The sequence below is a fragment of the Aotus nancymaae genome, unplaced genomic scaffold (assembly GCF_030222135.1).
Source record: "Aotus nancymaae isolate 86718 unplaced genomic scaffold, 86718_ANA_hifiasm-v0.15.2.pri h1tg000098l, whole genome shotgun sequence".
In the NCBI taxonomy this organism is placed as follows: Eukaryota; Metazoa; Chordata; class Mammalia; order Primates; family Aotidae; genus Aotus; species Aotus nancymaae.
Genome location: NW_026988513.1, coordinates 1,083,063 through 1,104,234, shown reverse-complemented (window position 1 = coordinate 1,104,234; position 21,172 = coordinate 1,083,063).

Below are 21,172 nucleotides of genomic sequence, written 5' to 3'. Positions count from 1 at the left end.
TTGACTGACTGGGCCCCAGCGTGTGCTAATCCCCCCTAAGAGCTGTTCTTCAAGAAGGAGGGGAGGAACTGGGCCTGCTGTTAGCACAGAATTGCTTAGCTGGGTTAAGACCCAGGGAACCAGGCCAGGGTCTGGCATCTCCATAGGGATTCCACAGACACCAAGTCGGCTGACAGACTCACTCTGGCTGACGCACTTGCTCACAGCCTGACTGAGTGCACAGGAGCCCAGCAAGCTCTGAAAAAAAACGCCCGCGGTCATCCTGTGGCCCACCCGGCCAGTTCACACAGTCATGGGGGTAGCCCAGGCACACTTGATCAGCTCCCTGGATACAGCCACAGGTCGATGGAAAAATGTTCAGCATCGCTCATCATCAGGAAATGCAAATTAAAACCACAGTGAGATATCGCCTGCCACCATCTGAATGGCTTTTGTCAAAAAGACAAAAAGTAAGTAACAAGTATTAGCGAGGATGTGGGGAAAACGGAACCCTTGCACAAGGTGGGCGGGAATGTAAATTAGCACCGCCGTTTTGGAAAACAGTATGGCGGCTTCTCAGTAGACTAAAAATAGAACTGCCGTAGGATCCAGCAGCCCCACTGCTGGAAATAACTCCATAGGAGCTGAAATCAGTACGCGGAAGAGATGTCTGTTCTCCCAGGTTCACTGCAGCACCGTTCACAGCAGCCAAGACATGCAATCCACCTACAAGCCCATCAGCTGATGAACAGATTTTTAGAATTCCCTGTACATACAAAGGAATATAGCAGTAGATCCCAACTATTTTGGCACCAGGGGCCAGTTTCATGAAAGATACTTTTTCCACAGATGGGGCAGGGGCATTGGGGACCTCTGGAATATGGCATAGCCTTAAAAAAGAAGAAAATTCTGTCATTTGAGACCACATGGATGGAACCAGAGAACATAAGGCTAAGTGAAATAAGCCAGGCACAGAAACACGGCTACCACATGATCTGACTTATACGGAGAACCCAAGAGTTGATCTCATAGTAACAGAGTAGAAAAGTGGTTGCCAGAGGCTGGGGGAGAGGAAGGGATGGGAACGGGGAGGTACTGACCACAAGGGCACAAAGTCTCAGACGGCAGGGGTAAGTTTTAGTGATCTATTATGTGGCATGGTGACCTCAGTTAATAATAACATATGCTAAAAGAATAGCTTTTTCACATTCTCACCACAAAAAAAAAATGGCAAGCTGGTGAGGTGATGGTGTTAATTAGCTTGACTCTGCAACATATATATGTAGCTCAAAACATCCCATCATACCCCATAAATACACAAAACTATTTGTCAATTAAAAATTAAAAAGAGGCCGGGCGTGGTGGCTCACGCCTGTAATCCCAGCACTTTGGGAGGCCGAGGTGGGTGGATCACGAGGTCAAGAGATCGAGACCATCCCGGTCAACATGGTGAAACCCCGTCTCTACTAAAAATACAAAAAATTAGCCGGGCATGGTGGCGCGTGCCTGTAATCCCAGCTACTCAGGAGGCTGAGGCAGGAGAATTGCCTGAACCCAGGAGGCGGAGGTTGCGGTGAGCCGAGATCGCGCCATTGCACTCCAGCCTGGGTAACAAGAGCGAAACTCCGTCTCAAAAAAAAAAAAAATTAAAAAGAAAAAAGCTCCTGTGGTTCTTCTAATGCTCAGGCCATGCTGCTGGAGAGCAGGATAGTGTTCATGTTTTGCAGTCGTCCTCCTTCCAGGACAGCTGTCTACAGGTGGGGAAGCTTATAGCCGCAGCCGCCTTCTAGCTGTCAAGCAAGACTTCTACACCCTGGTACACTCAAGCAGATTCCCACCGTCACCCCAGACCCTAACATGGAGATCTCTGGATGGGCCTGGGGCTCCCTCAGTGATGGCTGCTCTAGAGCCATCTCCCTCAAGCTGGCCATGTGGCCACTGAACCCCTAGATCCCTAGACTCTGCAGAGGAAGGAGGCACAGCCCAGCAGGTGCCAAGCATATTAATCAGTTCTCAGGCCCTTTTCTAAGAGAGAGGGAGAGAGCCGAGCACGAGGGCAGGAGCTCAAGGAGGGAGGGACACAGCAAAGGAAAGGCATGGCCATGCCAGGGAAGGGTGAGGCTGTGAGGACTCAGGTCATAGGGACGTGTCCCTCTGCGCCTTCAATGTCTGCACCCCAGACACCCGGCCTCACCTGCCCAGGGCCTCTTCCAAGGGCAGTTGTCAGTATGCTCATTGGCGTGGTGGCAGAGGCGGTTCACAGCCCTGTGCACTAAAATACATTAGTCCAGCAGTAAGGGCCACACCGGGGCTGCCCGCATGACTGCGCGAGGACAAAGCCAAAGCCAAGGATGCCCAGATCTCCAGGCCAAGCACAGGGAAGCCACGGCCTAAAGAAAACACACACACACACACACACACACACTCAAATACACACACTCAAATAGACACTCATACACACAGACATACACTCACATACACTTATATACACACACTCAGACACACACAGACACACGCATAGACACACACGGACACACAGACACACACATAGATACACACAGATACACGGACACACACGCAGACAGACACACATATACACACAGAGACAAACACATGGACACACTCATAGACACACATACACATATAAACACAGACACAGACACACAGATACACACAGACATAGAGACATAGACACAGACACACATACACAGAGACACATTCATATACACACAGACACACACATACACAGACACACTCATAGAAACACACAGATACACATTCATAGACACACACATACACACATAGACACACATACACAGACACACAGACAGATACAGACACACAGACACATGCACACAGATACACAGACATAGACACACACAGACACACATACAAATACAGACACACAAACATACAGACACACATTCACATAGACACCCACAGACATAGATACACACAGAGACATGTACACACACAGACAGAGACACACGCAGTCACATGTACACACACAGGCACAGATACACACATAGACACACAGACATAAACATATAAACACACAGACACAAACAGACACACACACACAGACATACACACACATTCACATAGACACAGACACAAACACATAGACAAACACAGACATAGACACACACATTCACATAGACACACACAGATACAAACACATACACACACGACACACACATTCACAGACACAGACACACACACACAGAATCACATAGTGACTCACAGACTCAGACTCACAGATGCACACACACAAAGACACACCCACATAGGCACTCACAAACACACTCACACACACAGACACAGACACATGTAGACACAAAGACGTACATAGAGACACTCACATAGACACAGACACACATGTAGACATAGACAAAGACACACAGAGACACTCATATAGACACAGACACACACACAGACATAGATACACACACAGATACACACAGAGACATAGATATACTCACAGACACACACTAACACACACCCCAACACAGAGACTCACATAGACACTCAAAGATAGATACACACACACACACACACACACACACACAAGGATATAGACAGGCAGACATATAGACACACAAACATGAATGCACAAATACCTAAACACACAGAGACATATGGACACACACAGACACGTATGCTGAGATATGTAGATATACAAAAGCATGCACGCATGCACACAGATGCACAGAGCCACCCAGACACATAGATACAGACACACGTAAACACATAAACATACACAGACTCACACAAACACACACAGACATACATGTAGATGTGCAGATACACAAAGAGACAGGCCTACACACACAGAAACACACACACTCGCACACAATCTGCTACTCAGTTGTGGGTCTAGCTGCAAGCACTAAAGGCTGGCATTCCATCGTGCCTGCCATCCTCCCACATCTTCCAAATCCACCACAGTGGTTTCATCATCTTCTGAAGTTTCCTTTTTCCTAATGACAACCCTGCTCTAATCCCAGAAACAGAAAGAACTGCCTCTTTTAAATTAAAAGGTTGCTTTTGTTCTCAAAGGCCAACCCAAGCCCCTTGGCCATGAACAAGGCCACCAGCTGGAACCACAGCACAGGGCCAAGTCTCCCAAGACAGGCTAGGGAGGGTGCCTTCTCCAGGAGCCCAGAGCCGAGGCTGGCCAGCTGTCCGCATGGACTGTGGAGGGGACCTGGTGGCTCCAGGAAGCAGTGAGATCCCGGGGCTCTGACTCCGGTTCCGAACATGGGGTGTCCCCTTGCGATGAAAAGAACAGGGTTCTTACCAAGAGAAACCCCTCTTCCTCTTAGATGATCCCTCCTTTTCAAGCAAGTCCCCGTCCCAAGAGGAATGGGGCAGGTGGCCGGGCTGGGAGTCCTCTACCTGAATGTGAATTTCTGCCAAGGAGCGCCTGAGCAGCAGAGCCAAGTAAGGAGGCTTTTCCAGCTTCAGGTCTTCACCGTGGGCACCGGCTGGCAGATCAGTGAAGCCCACAGACAGGCCACTCCAGGCTGTAGGGCAAGCCTGGGAATAACAAAAGTACCCACACTAAAGATAACGTCCCAGAGATGGCTGCGGGCTGTCTCCCTCCCTCAGCCCCAGGAGTTCCTTCCAGACAGCAGCTCCAAAGAGGCTATGGCCCAGAAAAGCCATAAGGCATCTGCTAGGGTTGCCCTGCAACTGAGTGCCACAGACTGGGTGATTTACACACAGAAACCCATCATCTCAGTCCTGGAGGCTGGAAGTTTAAGAGTCAGGTGCCAGTAGCGTTGGTTTCTGCTGAGGTCTCTCTCCTCGGCTTGCGACGATCTCTTCCCCCCGTGTCCCCACGTGCTCTTCCCTGTGTATCTGTCCTGATCTCCCCTATCTATGGGGACACAGTCATATTGGACCAGAGCCCACCCTAATGACTTTGTTTTAACTCAATTTCCTCTGTAAAGGCCTTATCTCCAAATGAGGTCACTGGGAGTTAGGACTCCCACATTCTTTTTGGGGGAGGTGGGAGTGTAAAGAACATAATTCAACCGTAACAGTTATAAATCAAGCTCACAGCTGGACAGAAATATACTTGATTTCTAGGTCCACAACCCCAGGCCTTCACCACTGCCCTCGCAAGCTCCAGATTAAATAGGTTCTCAGAGAGCCAGACCAGCGAGGCCCATCCCTTCTCTCCATCTGGGCCTTGAGCACTGAGTGGCTTGGAAGCTAGACGTTATTTCCTGAAGAGAGAAAATGCTAGAGCCAGCATGCAAATGAGCTCTAGTCCCCAGCAGGACTGCATTCTTTTGGGGAGGGCAAAGCCTATAGTTGTGGACCCCACAAGTCCCTGGGAGAGGCAGCAGTGTCCCGGAAACTGCATCAGACATCGTCTCCGCATCAAGGCGCTCACTCCCCCCAAAAAGAAAGAAGGCGGGGCAAAGGTTTTTTCCCCTTTTTGAACTGGGATGAGCTAGTGCTCCGTAGGCACAGTAGGATCACTGGGCATTAAGGAGGCAGCTCTCCGTGGGCCCCGGCTCTCTGCTAGCCGTCTGTAAGTGGGATATTGATGAGTCTTAGGAGGCAAGTATTACTACACCCACTTCCTCGATGAGCAAGATCGTTCACAATCACATACCTGATGACTGGGACTGCTGAAAACCCACCTGGTTCCATCGGCATTGGAATCGGGCTGGTCTGGGAAAGGACAGGGTGGCAGCCACAACGGGGGAGGCTTCCTGGCTGGACCCGTGTGCCCCTCGAGCTTGACAGTTGGTGAGGTACACTCAGTATGCACCAGGGTGTTTGTCCACTCAGCTCATGAACGGCCCAAGACACAGCCCACACTGGAGTGGACGTCATCTGCTCATTCTGTAAGCATGGAACTGACCCTTAGCTGGGCGTGGTGGCTCATGCCTGTAATCTCAGCACTTTAGGAGGCTGAGGCAGGGGGATCATTTGAGGTCAGCAGTTTGAGACCAGCCTGGCCAACATGGTGAAACCCCATCTCTAATAAAAATACAAAAATTAGCCAGATTTGGTGGCGCTCGCCTATAGTCCCAGCTACTTGGGAGGCTGAAGCAGGAGAATCACTTAAACCCGGGAGGTGGAGGTTGCAGTGAGCCGAGATCCAGCCTGGACAACAGAGCAAGACTCCATCTCAAAAAAAAAAGGAAAGGAACAGACCCTGGCGCCTGAGGAGGCTGGGCAAGGCACTGTGCGTGGCCTCCAGGACTTCCGCCCTTTCCACTGAGGTCCCAAGGGAGAGAAAACAAGCTGCTCTGAGCACCCCCTGGGCCGTGTCTCCATCAGCTTAACCCCAAGTGAGAGGCCCAGTCTTGGCTCCCCAAGAAGGGAGGCGGGAGGGATGGGAACTCAGGCTGGGCAGGCTCTGCCCGACCCTCAGAGGCCAACTTTCCACCCAGGGCACAGGGGAGGAGGAAAGCAGGAATCCCCAGGCAGAGATCTGGCTCGGCAGGAGGGGACTTGGTAAGAAGGGGGATTCCAGGGAGGCCTGGAGAGGAGGAGGGCCTGCCCGCAGTGTTCAAAACCAGTCTGGCCCAGTCTCCCTTACACAGGACTCAAGCCCCTCCCCAACAGGGAGGGTGGGGGTGCCATTGTCATATCACCCCCAGGGAACTGAACCAGGCTTGGGGAGACAAAATCTGTGTGGCCCTCTGGAGGTGGGGGCTTGCAATTTTCCTGCACTGCCCTCTGACTTTTACCAGGCATTCTCTCCTTCGGCCTTGAAAGACTCTTTTTCTCAGCCCCTCGCGGAGGCTGAGTCACTGAGGGATTTTAATTTGGAAAACAAGATTACACAAGAAAGAAAGAAACCACAATTCTATTAACAATTATGTGCAGGACAAGGCCAGAGTTACAACTTTCCTTTTCCTTCCGCAAATTCAGTGCTGACATTAGATGAAGCTTTTCAGAATTTTGGAGCAGGCTCTAGTCTCATGGAGCAGACAAGAGGTGACTTAGGGGTTGGGGGATGGGGTGGGAAGGATGCTTTGATTCTAGTACTTTTATTTCTGTCACCATCAAAGCCCAAATGAAAACGTTAAGTCTGATTAAACTCTTGGGTGCAGGAGAGAGCATAAAGGGCCTTTTTAGAATGAATGAGAGTACAAGGATGCTCTCTGAGAAACAGCCACAAAAAACCTGAAAGGAAGTGCTCCCAGGTAGAAAAGAACTGAGATGACACCTGGAAATCCTTAAGGCCCCGCCAAGTTATTTTAGATGCTGGAGGAGGGGCGAGGGACCTTCAGGGAGCTGTGACCTGAAGACCATCTTGCCTTCCTGACTTCGCTGTATTTAAGAGCAGCCCCCGAGTCTGAGGGCAGCAGCCCGGCACAGTGGCCGCAACCAGCTCTGTTTTCCTGTCTCCCTGCTCATCCTCTGCAGAGCCAAGCTGCCTCTGTCACTGTTGTTTGATATTTCCAAATCCGGCCTGAAGCAGATGATGGGGCAGCAGGAGGAGCGTCCTTCAGGGTGTCTTGTTTGGTTTGGAAATATTTAAATGTCTGCTGCATTTCCTCCGAGAGAGGAGAAGCCAGGGCCTGTGGGAGAGCCCGGCACCGCGGCCACGGCCCTGCGGGGTCCCCAGCTCCTCGGCGGCCACCTCCCTGGGACCGGATCCTCGGTGCCCCCCACCCACACTCCCACCGTCAGCACCATGAGAAAATCAAGAAGAGCTCAGACATTCTGCACCACGTGTTTACAGTCAAGTGACTCAGCCCTGCCCTCCAGTTAAGCCCATGCAGCAATTGTCCATGATTACAGAAACCTTCTTGGCTCCTGGAAAGATTGCCCGCACGTTATTAACCTCAGAGGACAGACACATGTTTTCCATAGATGTATTTAAATGCTAGTGGCCACCACAGATGAACAAGGCCTTTTAGAATGAAGGGCGTGTAATTAAGACATAATCTCTTCTGTTTTGTAATATATGGAGCAGTAAATGGCTACTGAGGGTGATTAAATTCTCCATCTTCCCTTTGGCACTTAGGAACTGCCAAAGCTGTTGGAATCCCAATCGTGGCTATGACCACTTCACAGCACATGGCAGTGTGGACTCACAGCCAAAGGCTGTTCTTCAGGGACCTGGGCGCCTGATAGGACCTGGGTGGATCTGAGATTTACAGTAACACCTACCTGGGAGAGCAGCTGCCTTGACAGGGGCGAGGGAAAGCAGGCGGGACAGTGACTCGCTGGTAGGGAGTAGGCTTTGTACAGACAAAAGATGGAGCAGGAAAGGGTGTGCAGTCAAAGGAGATCGAGCCGTGTGAATGTACAGCTCCCTGTCAAAGCTTCCTGCATCGGGCTCAAGCCAGCGTTGTAGGAAAAAACACGGCATGGTTTTTTCACGTTGTCAAGAGCTTTCTGAGGCCTGCCCTTGACAGGTTAAAAAGCAAAGACTTTTCACTTTGGACCTCTCCATGGAAGGGAAAGTCCCACAGCGGCACAGTTATCTCTGCCGAGTCGAGGTGGGCTGTGGCCGATCATCCAAGGGTGTAGATTTGCCATTTTTTGGCAAATTTGAGTTTCCATACTGAGGTTCCTGTCAGAGAATAGAACCCTGAGCTCTGCGGCCCAGGTCTTATCACAAAGCCGATTTTTAAGAAATACTCTAACATCCGTGAAAGAGTACTCAAAGACACGGACCATCTATTCGAAATCCTATCCTGAGCTCACGTGCCCACAGGAGGGCTAAGTACTCAGGGAAGAATTCTTGGCACACACAGTTGCCCCTGTGAGTCAAACCTGGGCCTGAGCCTGAGCCCACGTTGAGGGACATCACAGAGATGACTATTGATGCTCATGGCGTATTTATTGGAGGAGGCTAAGGTCATATCTGCTCCATCAAGAGTACTCCTTAGGCATCAGTGGATTTCAAGTCACATAGCAGTGGTCACATCTCAGCCCGCCCCGCCTCCTGTAACTACGAGCTCTCTGGTATGCCGCTGCAGGCTGGTCCTGTGGGTCTCCCTTGCCTCTGACTTCCTCTCTGCCGTTAAATATATCTCCACAAGCCGCCTCAACCTTTCTTTCTTTTTTTCCCCACTTATCTTAGAAAGCTTCTGTGTCAGTCTTTAGTTTTTTGAAGTTGTTATTTTGTGTTTGAAATTTCATTCTATTTTAATAAATACCTGCATATTGTAGATATACAGTGCTTTATATGCACGAACATGGAGAGTGAAACGAAATCTCCCTTCCTCCATCACAGAGGCTGTCTCCATTGTGTCTCTCGTGAGTCCTTCCAAAGATACTCTACAGGTATATAAGCCTATAAATGTAAATGAATGTAACTTTTTCATTCTTTCCTTTCTACTCTGATGCACTTACTGATAAAGCCTTGGATGCCTTATTAAAAAGAGCCATGAATTTTCTTGAATACACACAGCATAGGCAAATCGCTTCTGTAGTGTGTAGAAATGGTTAACACTCTTTCTGCTGAACTGTTACCCAAACAAGATTCCAAATCTAAAAGAAAGGAGAGGAATATGAAGCAAAGGAAGCCCCATGGCCCCTGGAGCCTCCTACAGTTGCAGACAGATCTCAAAAGCAATTGCGTTTCTGAAAGCTTGGTGGTTTTGCATAGGAGCAGAGGAAGTGCAAGGACACTTGCAGCCTGGCGTGCTCCCTCAGGCTGCCTGCCTTTCAGCCTCAGGACAAACTAGAGCAGAGCAGAGATCTGTGCAGCCCCCGTCCACACGGTGGAAGGCAAATGCACCACGGGACGGAAACCTCAAGTCATGGGTTTTGGAGCTTCAAACACGATCTTGTGGCTTTGGGTTTTTTTACGAGAATCAGAAAAATAAATATACTTCATTTATGAGTAGATGCAGAAACCATTGAACGGCGTTAGAAAATGGCAATCTCCGGAGGGTGCAGGAGGGTGGGCGACAGCACCGTCTCTGTGCCCAGGGTGCCAGCGGAGCCCTGAGTCATCACGGTGACCATTCCAGGAGCACGGCAGCGGTCCTCACTCTACCCTTTGAGAAAATAACAAGCCAATCGGCCCAGGTTTGAGGAGAGAAGAGCCTCAAGTCTCCTTGTCTGGGTGGCCAAGTCACCCAAGGTCTCAGGAAATTGACTGCCTGGAAGTGGAGATGGGACCCTGTTGTCTAAACTGGCGGGGCTTGTCTTGACTGAAAACAGGTGGTTACCGTGTCAGAGCTGATGGGAGCGGATAGGGATAGGAGTGCGGAGAACCCAACCCCTCCAACATGGCAACCATTCGCATACATTATCTCATGGAGGCTTCCCTTACCCTCCTCAGATAGGGGCTTATGCTATTTACAGTTTTTTTTTAAAAAAGGAAATGAAGCTAAGAAAGCTGAAGCGACTTGCCCAGAAGACGTAGGGCTGGTTCCCAAAGGAACAGGAGAGGGCTGCATGTTCCGTGCTTTGATTTTGAAAGTGAGCCCCCTGCCCTTCAGGGATCCAGAGAGGAAGCACAGTTTTTCAGACTTCCAAGTCCCTTTTGAGATCTTTGATGAAAAATTCTGAACCGGCAAAATCAAAAGATCTCGGAAGGTCAACAGCAGCTGTTCTCAACTGGGATGGTTTTGCTCACCAGGGGTCATTTGGCAATGTTGAGACTGTTTTGACTGTGGCTCTGCAGGAGAGGGTGGTGGGTACTGGCGTCTGTGGATCTAAAGGCCAGGGATTTTGCTAAACATCCCACAGTGCACAGGACAGCCAGAAAAACAATAGTTTGCTCAAAATGGCATAGAGGTTGGCAGAGGTGGAGAAGCTCTGGTCTATGGACATTAAAAAGTCAAATCCTATAACTGTTTCAACACATTTTAGGAAGGGTTGACCAAGCGAGGTGGCTCATACCTATAATCCCGGCACTTTGGGAGGTTGAGGCAAGAGGATTCCTTAAGCCCAGGAGTTCAAGACCAGCCTGGGCAACCGGACTGTTTTGTAGAGACTCTTGTCTCTACAAAAGAAAAAATAAAAAAATTGTATTTGGTCATGGTAGCACATGCCTATAGCCCCAGCTACTCCAGGTAGGGGAAGCTGCTGAGGTGGGAGGATCACAAGAGCCAGGGAGGTCAAGGCTGCAGTGAGCAGTGATTGAACCACTGCACTCCAGCCTGAGCGACAGATTTAGACCCTGTGTTGGTTTTTGTTTTTTTTTTAAAGAAGTGTTCTAGGCTGGGTGCAGTGGCTTATGCCTGTAATCCTGGGCAACACAGTGAGACCCCATTTCTAAATAAGAAAAGTAAAATTAGCTGGACGTGGTGGTACACACCTGTAGTCCTAGCTACCTGTGGGAGGTGGATGGATTGCTTGAGCCTGGGAGGTCAAGCCTGTAGTGAGCCATGATCATGCCAGTGAACTCCAGCCTGGGCAACAGAGCAAGCCCCTGTCTCAAAAAAAAAAAAAAAAAAGCATTATAAATCTTTAAGGAGAAAATGCATCCTGTGGCCACCTTGGATCCCCTAAATTAAACGTTCTGCATCTCTTGGTGAAAGGTGTGTTCCTGCCAGCTCCTGCCATTGGAGACCTTGTTGCCCAAATAAGTATATTCTCAATGACATCTACCTAAAGAAAAAAATCCTTGTTTTGCTACAAAGGTGTACAGCGTGCCAGCAGTGGAGCTCTGCATGAGTATGGATGCCAGCTGGCCATGAGCTGAGCCATTCAGCAAGAGAAGCAGTGGGAGGCCCGCAAGACAGGGCACTGCGTGCGTGGGAACCACGCTGGCTTTGAATCACTGAAACCTCATGTGATAGTAATTGGAACTCGAGGAAATTACGTTTCCAGAGCTCTCTGGGTTTACTGTACATTTTAACGTCACTTCTCCATGGCAGCCAGTTTGTCGTCATTCCACATCTATCCCAGACGCGGACGCTGCTCCAGGTGAACAAACCCACGGGGACTCTGGAGGAATCCCAGCGCAGTGACGGCTCATCCTCCCCCGGATGAAAAAGGAGATGTTTGTAGCCAGCTGCTTCCCACCTGGTACTTCGGGGCATTCTTACATCTGGCAACGCTAGAGACCGCGAGTCAAACACAGAATAACTCAACAGAACATCTCACCAAGAAATGACCGAGAAAGCCTCCGGCAGTGTAATCACTACCTTCTCGCTCCTCTTCCTCTCACTGTTTCTTTCTAAAATTTTCACAGATTCTCAAAGTGCAGTTTGACTGAGAAGAATATACACAGACTAATTCTTAAAGCAACAACTTAAGCTTCTCCAAAGCTATTTTTCTTCAATGCTATAAAAATTTTTGAAACAGCATTAATTAAAAGTTGGAGAAAAAAAAAAAAACAACCCAGATCACCCCTAATCCCACATTTCCGGGAATTTAAACAAGAGGCGCAGAAGGAGCAAGGAGCGAGAGTCGAGCCCACAAAGCAGAGCAGGCCCAGCCGACGCGGCTCCATCCATCCATCCCAGCCTGCTGTGGACGTGCAGGGTAACTTTACCAACATTTCCCAGCCGTCTAGATTCTCATGCAAAATCTCTTGCTTTTTAAATATTGACTCATAGTTTTTAAGCACCATGCCAGCTAAATAAAACACATCCGCGGATTGAATGCAAATGACAGGCCACATGTTTGAAACCTTTCATATATAATTTTGCATCCAAACAAGAGTGAATAGAAGAAATTGGTGTGAGCCTATCTGTTTTACACTTTTAATGATCAGAGCATAGCTGAAGGAGTATTCTCAATAACCTTAATGGGTTTCAGCTTTTGAACATGTTAAGAGGTTACTGAAATCATAATGTAGCTAAAGGAAAGTTGTTGGTGAATCAAAACTCATTATATATTTTTACCAGGAAAACGTCTCGAGCCACATAGTTGCATGCATAGAATTGTAAATTTACCTTTAACAAGAGGATCTACTAGAAATGCCAGGGTATGTTAACTGAGGATGAAATTGAGAAGATTCCTGGGCAAGCATGAAGTCACTATAATACTACAGGGCGGGGGTCCTTGTGTAAATACAAGTGAAAAGAATACGTTTGAAGGATTATTAGATTATTAGGAATAACAAAAACCCCCTTTCAATGCTCAAGACACAGGGATTATAGCCCATTTCAGAGGTGAATGTAACTATCAAATAACCATGTTGTGCACTCACTTCTGCAAAGAGATTTCCTTTTCACTGTAGGGGGACAAGCTTGGCCATTTCAGGCACACACAGCAGAGGGTACCCGCCACAGCATGGAGTCCTAAGTGTTTTTGTTCATACCTCAAGTTCACTCAGGAGCTAATGTTTACGTGTTCATTACTCTTTGAGCATCCTCAATGTTTTAAACCCAGGGAATATGGAGATGAACACAATAGACAGGACACGTGATCTGGTAGAGAAGAAGTGACATAAAGACAAGTGTGCAAATACTTATGTAAGTCTGAAAAAGTGGTAAGTGCAAAGAAGGCACCAAGCAGCCTATAGAAATGCCCATGGACCCATCTGCACAAGCAGTCTAAAATACGTGGAAAAACAATCAAACACCCAACCATGGAGGTTGGCGCTGTGACGTGCACCACTCCACACACTCCACAGCCCAGGACTCCCTCCCGCGGCCCGGGAAGGCAGACAGGCGCTTCAGTGTGAGAGCCTTGAGAGTATGAAGGTGAGTGCCTCGTTGTTAATTATTTACATGCTGTCTTTAAAAACAATTACACCATTTGAAAGAAGCCACTCATAACCACATTGAAACAGATTCAGGATACCCTAATCAGAGGCTAGCAGTGACCATCCTTCTCCATAGCAATGGCATCGCAGGTTGAGGGTGAAGGGGCAGAGCGATCGTGACTCTTGCTACTGAGCCTGTCATGCCAGAGTTATGGTATTTTAGAACAGACGGCTGGTCCTGAGGGGGCCTTGCAGGTCATCCCCCACCTCCAGACTCCAGGATGAGGCAACCTCCATCCAACCCCGACGATTGATTAAGTACCTGTTCTCCTGAGGCAGTTTCCTCTTGAGCTTATGATCTATCATCACCAGGATGATTTGCTATTGAAGACACATGGACAACTAACCCTTGAACATAAAACAGGAGCATACCCAAATAAAGATTTATTTTTGTTTCCTGCTGTGCATGCTTTGAGCTAGGGATAGTCGATGAGGTGCTATCGAGTGTCAAGCCATAAAGCCTCCTCACGCTAACTCCAGGCATGTGAAGGACTGAAATGTGAAGCTCTTGCTGTAATTCCCCTCCGTCTTCTTCATGAATGGAGGTGAGAATTAGGCTGTGTGGTTTTCACAGCCAACGCGGATCTTAAACAAGAATCTGGCTGTTTCCTCCCTGGGCTGTTTCATGGCCAATCACAATATGATCCTAGCAGGGTTGCCAGAGAGCATGCAGATGACCGCTTCTCAGGGGCTCCTTCTCCACTGCCACAGCACGGCTACGGAGCCACAAGAAAGCTGAGGGCACAGCAGCGGAACGTCGGCAACGTTCGAGTCCCTTCCATGAAGCTGGAGAGAGGTGGCATCCGCAACAGGAAATACGCAGCGCTGAAGACTGAAGACTTGACTGTCCCTATTCCTCACCATACCATGGGGACAAAACAGACCAGAGAAGATTCAAGAAGACACTTCAGGCCAGGTGCTTCCAACCATTCCTGGCACGCAGCAAACACCCGACGCATTGAGCCATAAAGATGATTCCTACTCAGCCCTCCCTGGCTAATCACTTCACTTAATTTTGAGTCTTTCTTTGTTAAAACCAAAGACATTGGGCCAGGTCATCTCTAAATGTGTTCCTGGCTCTAAAACTCTGTAACTTGAGGACAAGAGCCTACTTCAAGGGCTTTCAGAACAGAAATCTCTTTTGAAATTACAGAGGCCCAATTCCCCGAGAGGATCTCCAGCTCCAGAATGAAATGGGGGAATGCGATTCAAACAGACTCATGTGATGTCAAGATCTAGCATGACCCCTGACTCGTGTGGGGGCAAAAAGCATCTTAGCCAACGCAGGTCACGGAAGACGTCTTCTGCTCCTACATTCACCAGGCAAGAAACGTGAGTAATTTGTAACTTGTCACACTTACCTAAATAATCGTTTTTATCTTTATGCGGGTTGCCATACTCTAACACGTGCTACATACCACAGTGGGTGCTTCATTTATGTTTTCCTTAAGCCTTCCGAGAATTCTGTCAAGCAGATTTTTATAGATAGGGAATCAAGGCTCAGCAAGGGCAAGTGACCGGCCCAAGGACACACTGCTATTACCTTCCTGCTCAGTAGCGCAGCCTGGATTTGCACCCAAGTCTGCAGGCTCCAAAGCCACTCTCTTTTCACCATGTCACCGACCTCAAAGGTTTGTTGAGTGTTTTTACAGGAGGAATTTGTATTAAAGTTCACAAAATGACAATGCATTGGCCACTTTCATCAGCCGCTTCCCAGGAGTGGGTGTGGATGACGGGACCGTGTGCTGTGAGCTGCACGGCTGACCCGTCACACGGAGGCAGCCGTGGTCAGCAGGGACGCACAGCCCCTGGGGGGTCATCACCGTGGAGGTGAACAGGGAGGCTGTTGATGCTGACTGTGCAGTGAGGAAAAGCCACTCTCAAATTTCTACACCATGTAGCTTCTCATGGTTGGAAAAGCCAAGGCTGCCAGTACCATCCACCACCAAGGAGGAAAGAGCCTGAGGCCCGTGAGGCTGGGCCACCCACAAGACAGCCTAATCAGGACCAGGCTTCCCAGCACAGAGGACGCAGGGGGCCTGATGAAGATGTCACCTCTGGGAAATGCCTTCCATGCCTCCCCTCGGAGCAGGAGTCCAAGGCAAGCCCATGAACAGGGAGAGAGCTGCCAGGGGATCCCACAGGGCGCCGCCCCCGAGGCCTGCAGGCAACTCCCACCCCAGGTACAGAGCGTGGGGTCTTAGACCCTTCAATCAGAGTCTCTCTTTCAGTCGGGTGTGGTGGCTCACACCTGTAATCCCAGCACTTTGGGAAGCCAAAGGGGGGCAGATCACTTGAGGCCAGGAGTTCGAGACCAGCCTAGTCAACATGGTGAAACCCCATCTCTACTAAAAATACAAACAATAACAAAAAAAAAAATCTTGCATTTCTTCCCCAGTGCCAGCCTCTGTCACTCCACTCTCCTATAAACTCTTCTATAAACTCCAAAGTGACCAAATCTTTACAGCGCACCCACGGTGTCGCTGTCAGGGCTTCTGCCCCGCCCCCACCCCAGGTGTCTGCTAGCTGGGTCTTTCAGGGCAAGTGACGGAGGCCCAGAGAGGGAGCGAATTTGCCCAGGGCCACAGAGCGAGCGAGTGGCAGGACTGGGCGTCTAGCCCATCACTGTGGGCCAGGTCTGGCTTCTCACTTCTAGACCAACGAAGAACAGATCTAAACACAAAAAGCTAAGCAATAAAAGGGACAATTCAAAACCAGGGCTAGGCCGAGGCTTGGCCCAGTGCTCCCCAAGAGTCCTGTGAGGCTGGGCACCCAGCAGTGGATGGGCTTCAGGGGCTGGGGTGGCAGCGGGCATTGGAACAGTCTGCTTTTTAGCAAAAGAGTCTCCGTCTTGCTCTTTGGGCCCCTTGGTCTTGTGGGCAAAGTCCTGTTGCTCTGCGTTGGAGAATGCACAGGTGTTCCCTCTCCCGGCCGCTTCCGGCCCACGTGCTTTCCTTCACGGACCACTCCTGGGTCTGCCTCCAGCGCTGCTGCCCCGCCTGTTTCCCTTAGTGTGGCCTCTCACATCCTCAAAGGCTCAAGGACCCGGCGCCTCTGCCTTCTTGGGTGCCTCCAAGATCCCACTCTGCCTGCGCGCATCCTCCTCGCCTCCCTTGCCGTCATTCGTCACCCTCGTTCACCAGCCTCCTCACCCTCCTGCTCACCTGCAGCACAGCACATGCGGCCCCCTTGGACACCTCCTTCACGGTCCCTAACCTCCGTGTCCCAGCTCCAGCTGCACTGCACACGTGTCGTGCCTCGCACAGGTGAGCGTGGAGATGCTCCCTAACCGTCTCTTCTGCGCTGATTAGTCTCACCTAGACCGTTAGGTAACTTGATTACAGAGATTGTGTGCACGTGTGGTGTTTTGCTGTTTTGTTTTCTCTTTTTTTTTTTTTTTTTTTTTTTTTTGAGACGGAGTTTCGCTCTTGTTACCCAGGCTGGAGTGCAATGGCGCTACCTTGGCTCACCGCAACCTCCGCCTCCTGGGTTCAGGCAATTCTCCTGCCTCAGCCTCCTGAGTAGCTGGGATTACAGGCACTCGCCACCATGCCCAGCTAATTTTTTGTATTTTTAAGTAGAGACGGGGTTTCACCGTGTTGACCAGGATGGTCTCGATCTCTTGACCTCGTGATCCACCTGCCTCGGCCTCCCAAAGTGCTGGGATTACAGGCGTGAGCCACCGTGCCCGGCTTGTTTTCTCTTTTTTTGGTAGAGACAGAGGTCTCACTTTGTCGCCCAGGCTGGTCTCAAACTCCTGCCTCAAGTGATCCTCTTACTGTTAGGTAATTTGATTGCAGAGATTTTTTTTTTGTGTGTGTGTGTGTGTGTTGTTGTTGTTGTTGTTGTTTTTGGTGGTGGTGGTAGAAACGGATCTCATTTTGTTGCCCAGGCTGGTCTCAAACTCCTGCTTCAAGCAATCCTCCCGCCTCTACCTCCCAAAGTACTGGGATTGTAAGTGTGAGCCACCGTGCCAGGACTTATATTTTATATGTTTTAACAATTCCTCCATGGTGCTCAGTGCCTAGTAACTACAACTAGCTCGTAGGCAATCATGTCAGGCTGCCCTCAGCCAATTTCAGCCAAATTCTGTCCTCACATACACACGCTGATTAGCCAGTCTTCCCGAGTTTGCTGTAGATTGATGAGGTCCCTGCGTTCTGCCCTTCCACACATGTGAGCTGGCACCGTGAAGGGAAGGACGCTTTGAGGCCTGGCAGCACATGGGCTGACTCTCCAGCGGCATCTGGAATTCCCGTGAGGCTGGGGGTCTGGGGGTGCAGGGCCAGCCAGAGGCTAGGCTGAGGGTACTCTTGCTGAGTGTGAGTCCCAGGCTCGCCTCGGGATCGGTCCTTTCTGGCACCCACAGGACTTTCGCAGTTAACACATATTTTGACCACCATTCATTTGACCAGAGAAACTCATTTTTAATGTTCTTTATCGCTAAATAACAAGGTCTCAGGTGCAGATTTAGATGGTGGCGTTTGTTAGGCGCCGTAGAACAGGCATGTGCAAGCTTTTTCTATGAAGAATCAGCTAGAGAGGAGTTTAGCTTTGCAGGACATGTGGTCTCTGTTGCAACCAGCCAACTCTACCACGGTGGAGGAAAAGCAGCCTTAGACAATGTGTAAATACGTGGCCTGGTTGTGCTCCAAGAAAATACTGTTTACAAAAGTGGGCCTGCCAGCCCTGCTTTAAAGGGTACATTGTTGATTGAGAGCCTTCAAAAGTGAACCAGTGCAAATTGCTGATTAGGGCATATCAGATGTTGACTATCAGCCCCAGAGTGTAGCTTTCAGGTATCTATACCTACATATCATAATGGAAATACTGCAGGATATTGAATAGACAACAGACAATACAATGGTGACAGAATATATTAATAGATGCCATTTATTGAATATTTACTATATGCTAGCTAAAGCCACTTTAGGGGAGTTATTCTTTTAAACTGCTCAACAAGCTAGGCACAGTGGCTCATGCCTGCAATCCCAGCACTTTGGAAGGCTTAGGCAGGAAGGATCCCTTGAGCCCAGGAGTTCAAGGTTTCAGTGAGCCATGATGGAACCACTGCATTTCAACCTGGCTGGCAGAGTAAGACTTTGTCTCCTAAAAATAAAAAATTTGAAATAGTAATTTAAAAATAAACTGCACAACAACCACCTGAAATAGGTACTACTATTATTATTCCTATTTTACGGATGAGAGGACAACTGGCTTGCCCAGCATTAAAGAGTCAGGATGGGTCTCCTTAGACAGATGGGCTCCAAGTCCACACTCTGGCGAAAACCAGAGTCTCATCTGCCCTGCCCCACACCTGCTGTGGGATTCTGGGCCTATCACACTGAATCTCAGTCTCCTTATCTTCAAAATGGGGGTGATCATTGCTCCTTTTGGGAGCTTTCGAGTGTCCAGGCAGTTGATGTCAACTACAAGTGAATTAAAATGTAACAGCTGTACTGATGTATACAGTCACTCCTCCTTACCCACGGTTTCAGTTACCCCTGGTCAGCCACAGACTGAAAATAGATGAGTTCAGTACAATAAGCTGTTGCTGGTGGGGGGGCGGGGGGGTGGAGAGGCCACATTCATGTAACTTTTATTGCAATATATTGTTATGACTGTTCTATTTTATTGTGAGTTGTTATTGTTAACCTCTCCCTATGTCTAATTTATAAATTAAACTTTATCATAGGTATGTATCGCAAAAAAACATAGTATACGTAGGGTCATGTACTAGCCTCAGTTTCAGGCATCCACTAGGGATTTTGGAACATGTCCTCATGGATAAGGGGATCTACTATAATTCACCTACCAGAGAAAGTGTCTAACTCAGTGGTTGTTAACATTTTCAGAATTATGCAACCAGCACAATTAATTTTGGAACATCATTGTCACCCCGAGAGCGTTCCCTTTAGCAGTGACTCCCCAGATCACCCCAACATCTCAACCCCAGCCCCAGGCAACACTTCCTGTCTCTGTGGATTTGTCTATTCTGGACCATTCTATGTGGGATGAAATCATACAATGTGTGGGCTTTGGGGTCTGACTCAGTTCATTTAGCATAATGTTTTCAAGGTTCGTTCATGTTGTACTGTGCCTCAGTACTTCACTTTTCTTTATTGCCATATAATATTCCATTGTATGGATATACTAGATTTTATTTATCCATTCATCAGTTGTTGAACATTTGGGTTGTGTATACCTTTTGGCTATTGCAAGCAATGCTGCTATAAATGTTCATGTACAAGTTTTTGTACGGACACCTATTTTCACTGCTCTTGGGTATACATCTAAGATTGGAATTGCTGGGTCATATGGTTACTCTATATTTAATCTTCTGAGGAACTGTCAGGTTTTCCAAAAATGGCTACACCCTTTTACATTCCTATCAGCAATATATGAGAGCACTGATTTCCTGACATCTTTGCCAACACTTGTTATCGTCTTTCTGCTTATAGTCAACTAGTGAGTGTAAGCAGCATCTTATCGGGCTTTTCATTTACATTTCCGCAACGGCTAATGACATTGAGCATCTTGTTGGCTATTTGTACTTCTTTGGAGAAATGTCTATCTAGATTCTTTGCCCATTTAAAATTATTTATCTTTTCATTGTGAAGTTGTTCTTTATATGTTCTGTCTACAAGATTCTTTTTAGATACATAGCTTGAAAATATTTTCTCCTATTCTGGGAGTTACCTCTTTACCTTGTTGAAGATAACATTTGTAGCACAAAAGTTTTTGATTTTGATGAAGTTCAATTAATCTATTATCTTTTCTCAATTATGCATTTGGTGTCACATCTAAGGAGGTTTTGCCTAACCTAAGATCACAAGATTTACACCTGTTTTCTTCTAAGAGTTTTATAGTTTTAGCTCTTACATTTAAGTCTTTGATTCATTTCCTAAATATGGTGTGAGGTAGGGGTTCAACCCTATTCTTTTGCACTGTTTGATGAAAAATCTATTCTCTTACGGCATTGGCTGTAAATGTAAAAGTTGATTTCTGGACTCTCAATTTAGTCTCATTGGACTACATATTCGTCCTTATGCCAGTACCACTCTGCCTTGATTACTGTAACTTTGTAGTAATTTTGAAACTGGGAAGTGTGAATTCTCCAACTTTGTTCTTCTTTTTCAAGAATGTTTAGCTATCCTGAGTCAGTCCTTGTATTTCTATATACATTTTAGGATTAGCTTGTTAATCTCCATAACAAAGCCAGCTGGGATATTGATAGGGATTACATTTAATCTGTAGATCCATTTAGGGACTGTTTCCATCTTAACAGTGATAAGTTTTCTGATTCATGAATATGAGATTTAGATTTAGTTCTTTCATTTTTTAACAATGTATTATAGTTTTAAGAGTAAAAAGCTTTGCACTTCTTAAATTTATTCCTATGTATTTTATTCTTTTTGATACCCATGCAACTGAAATTGTTTTATTAATCTCATTTTCAGATTATTTATTGCTATTAGAAATACAATTGATTTTTCTATATTGATCTAGTGTCCTACAATGTTCCCTGAATTTCCA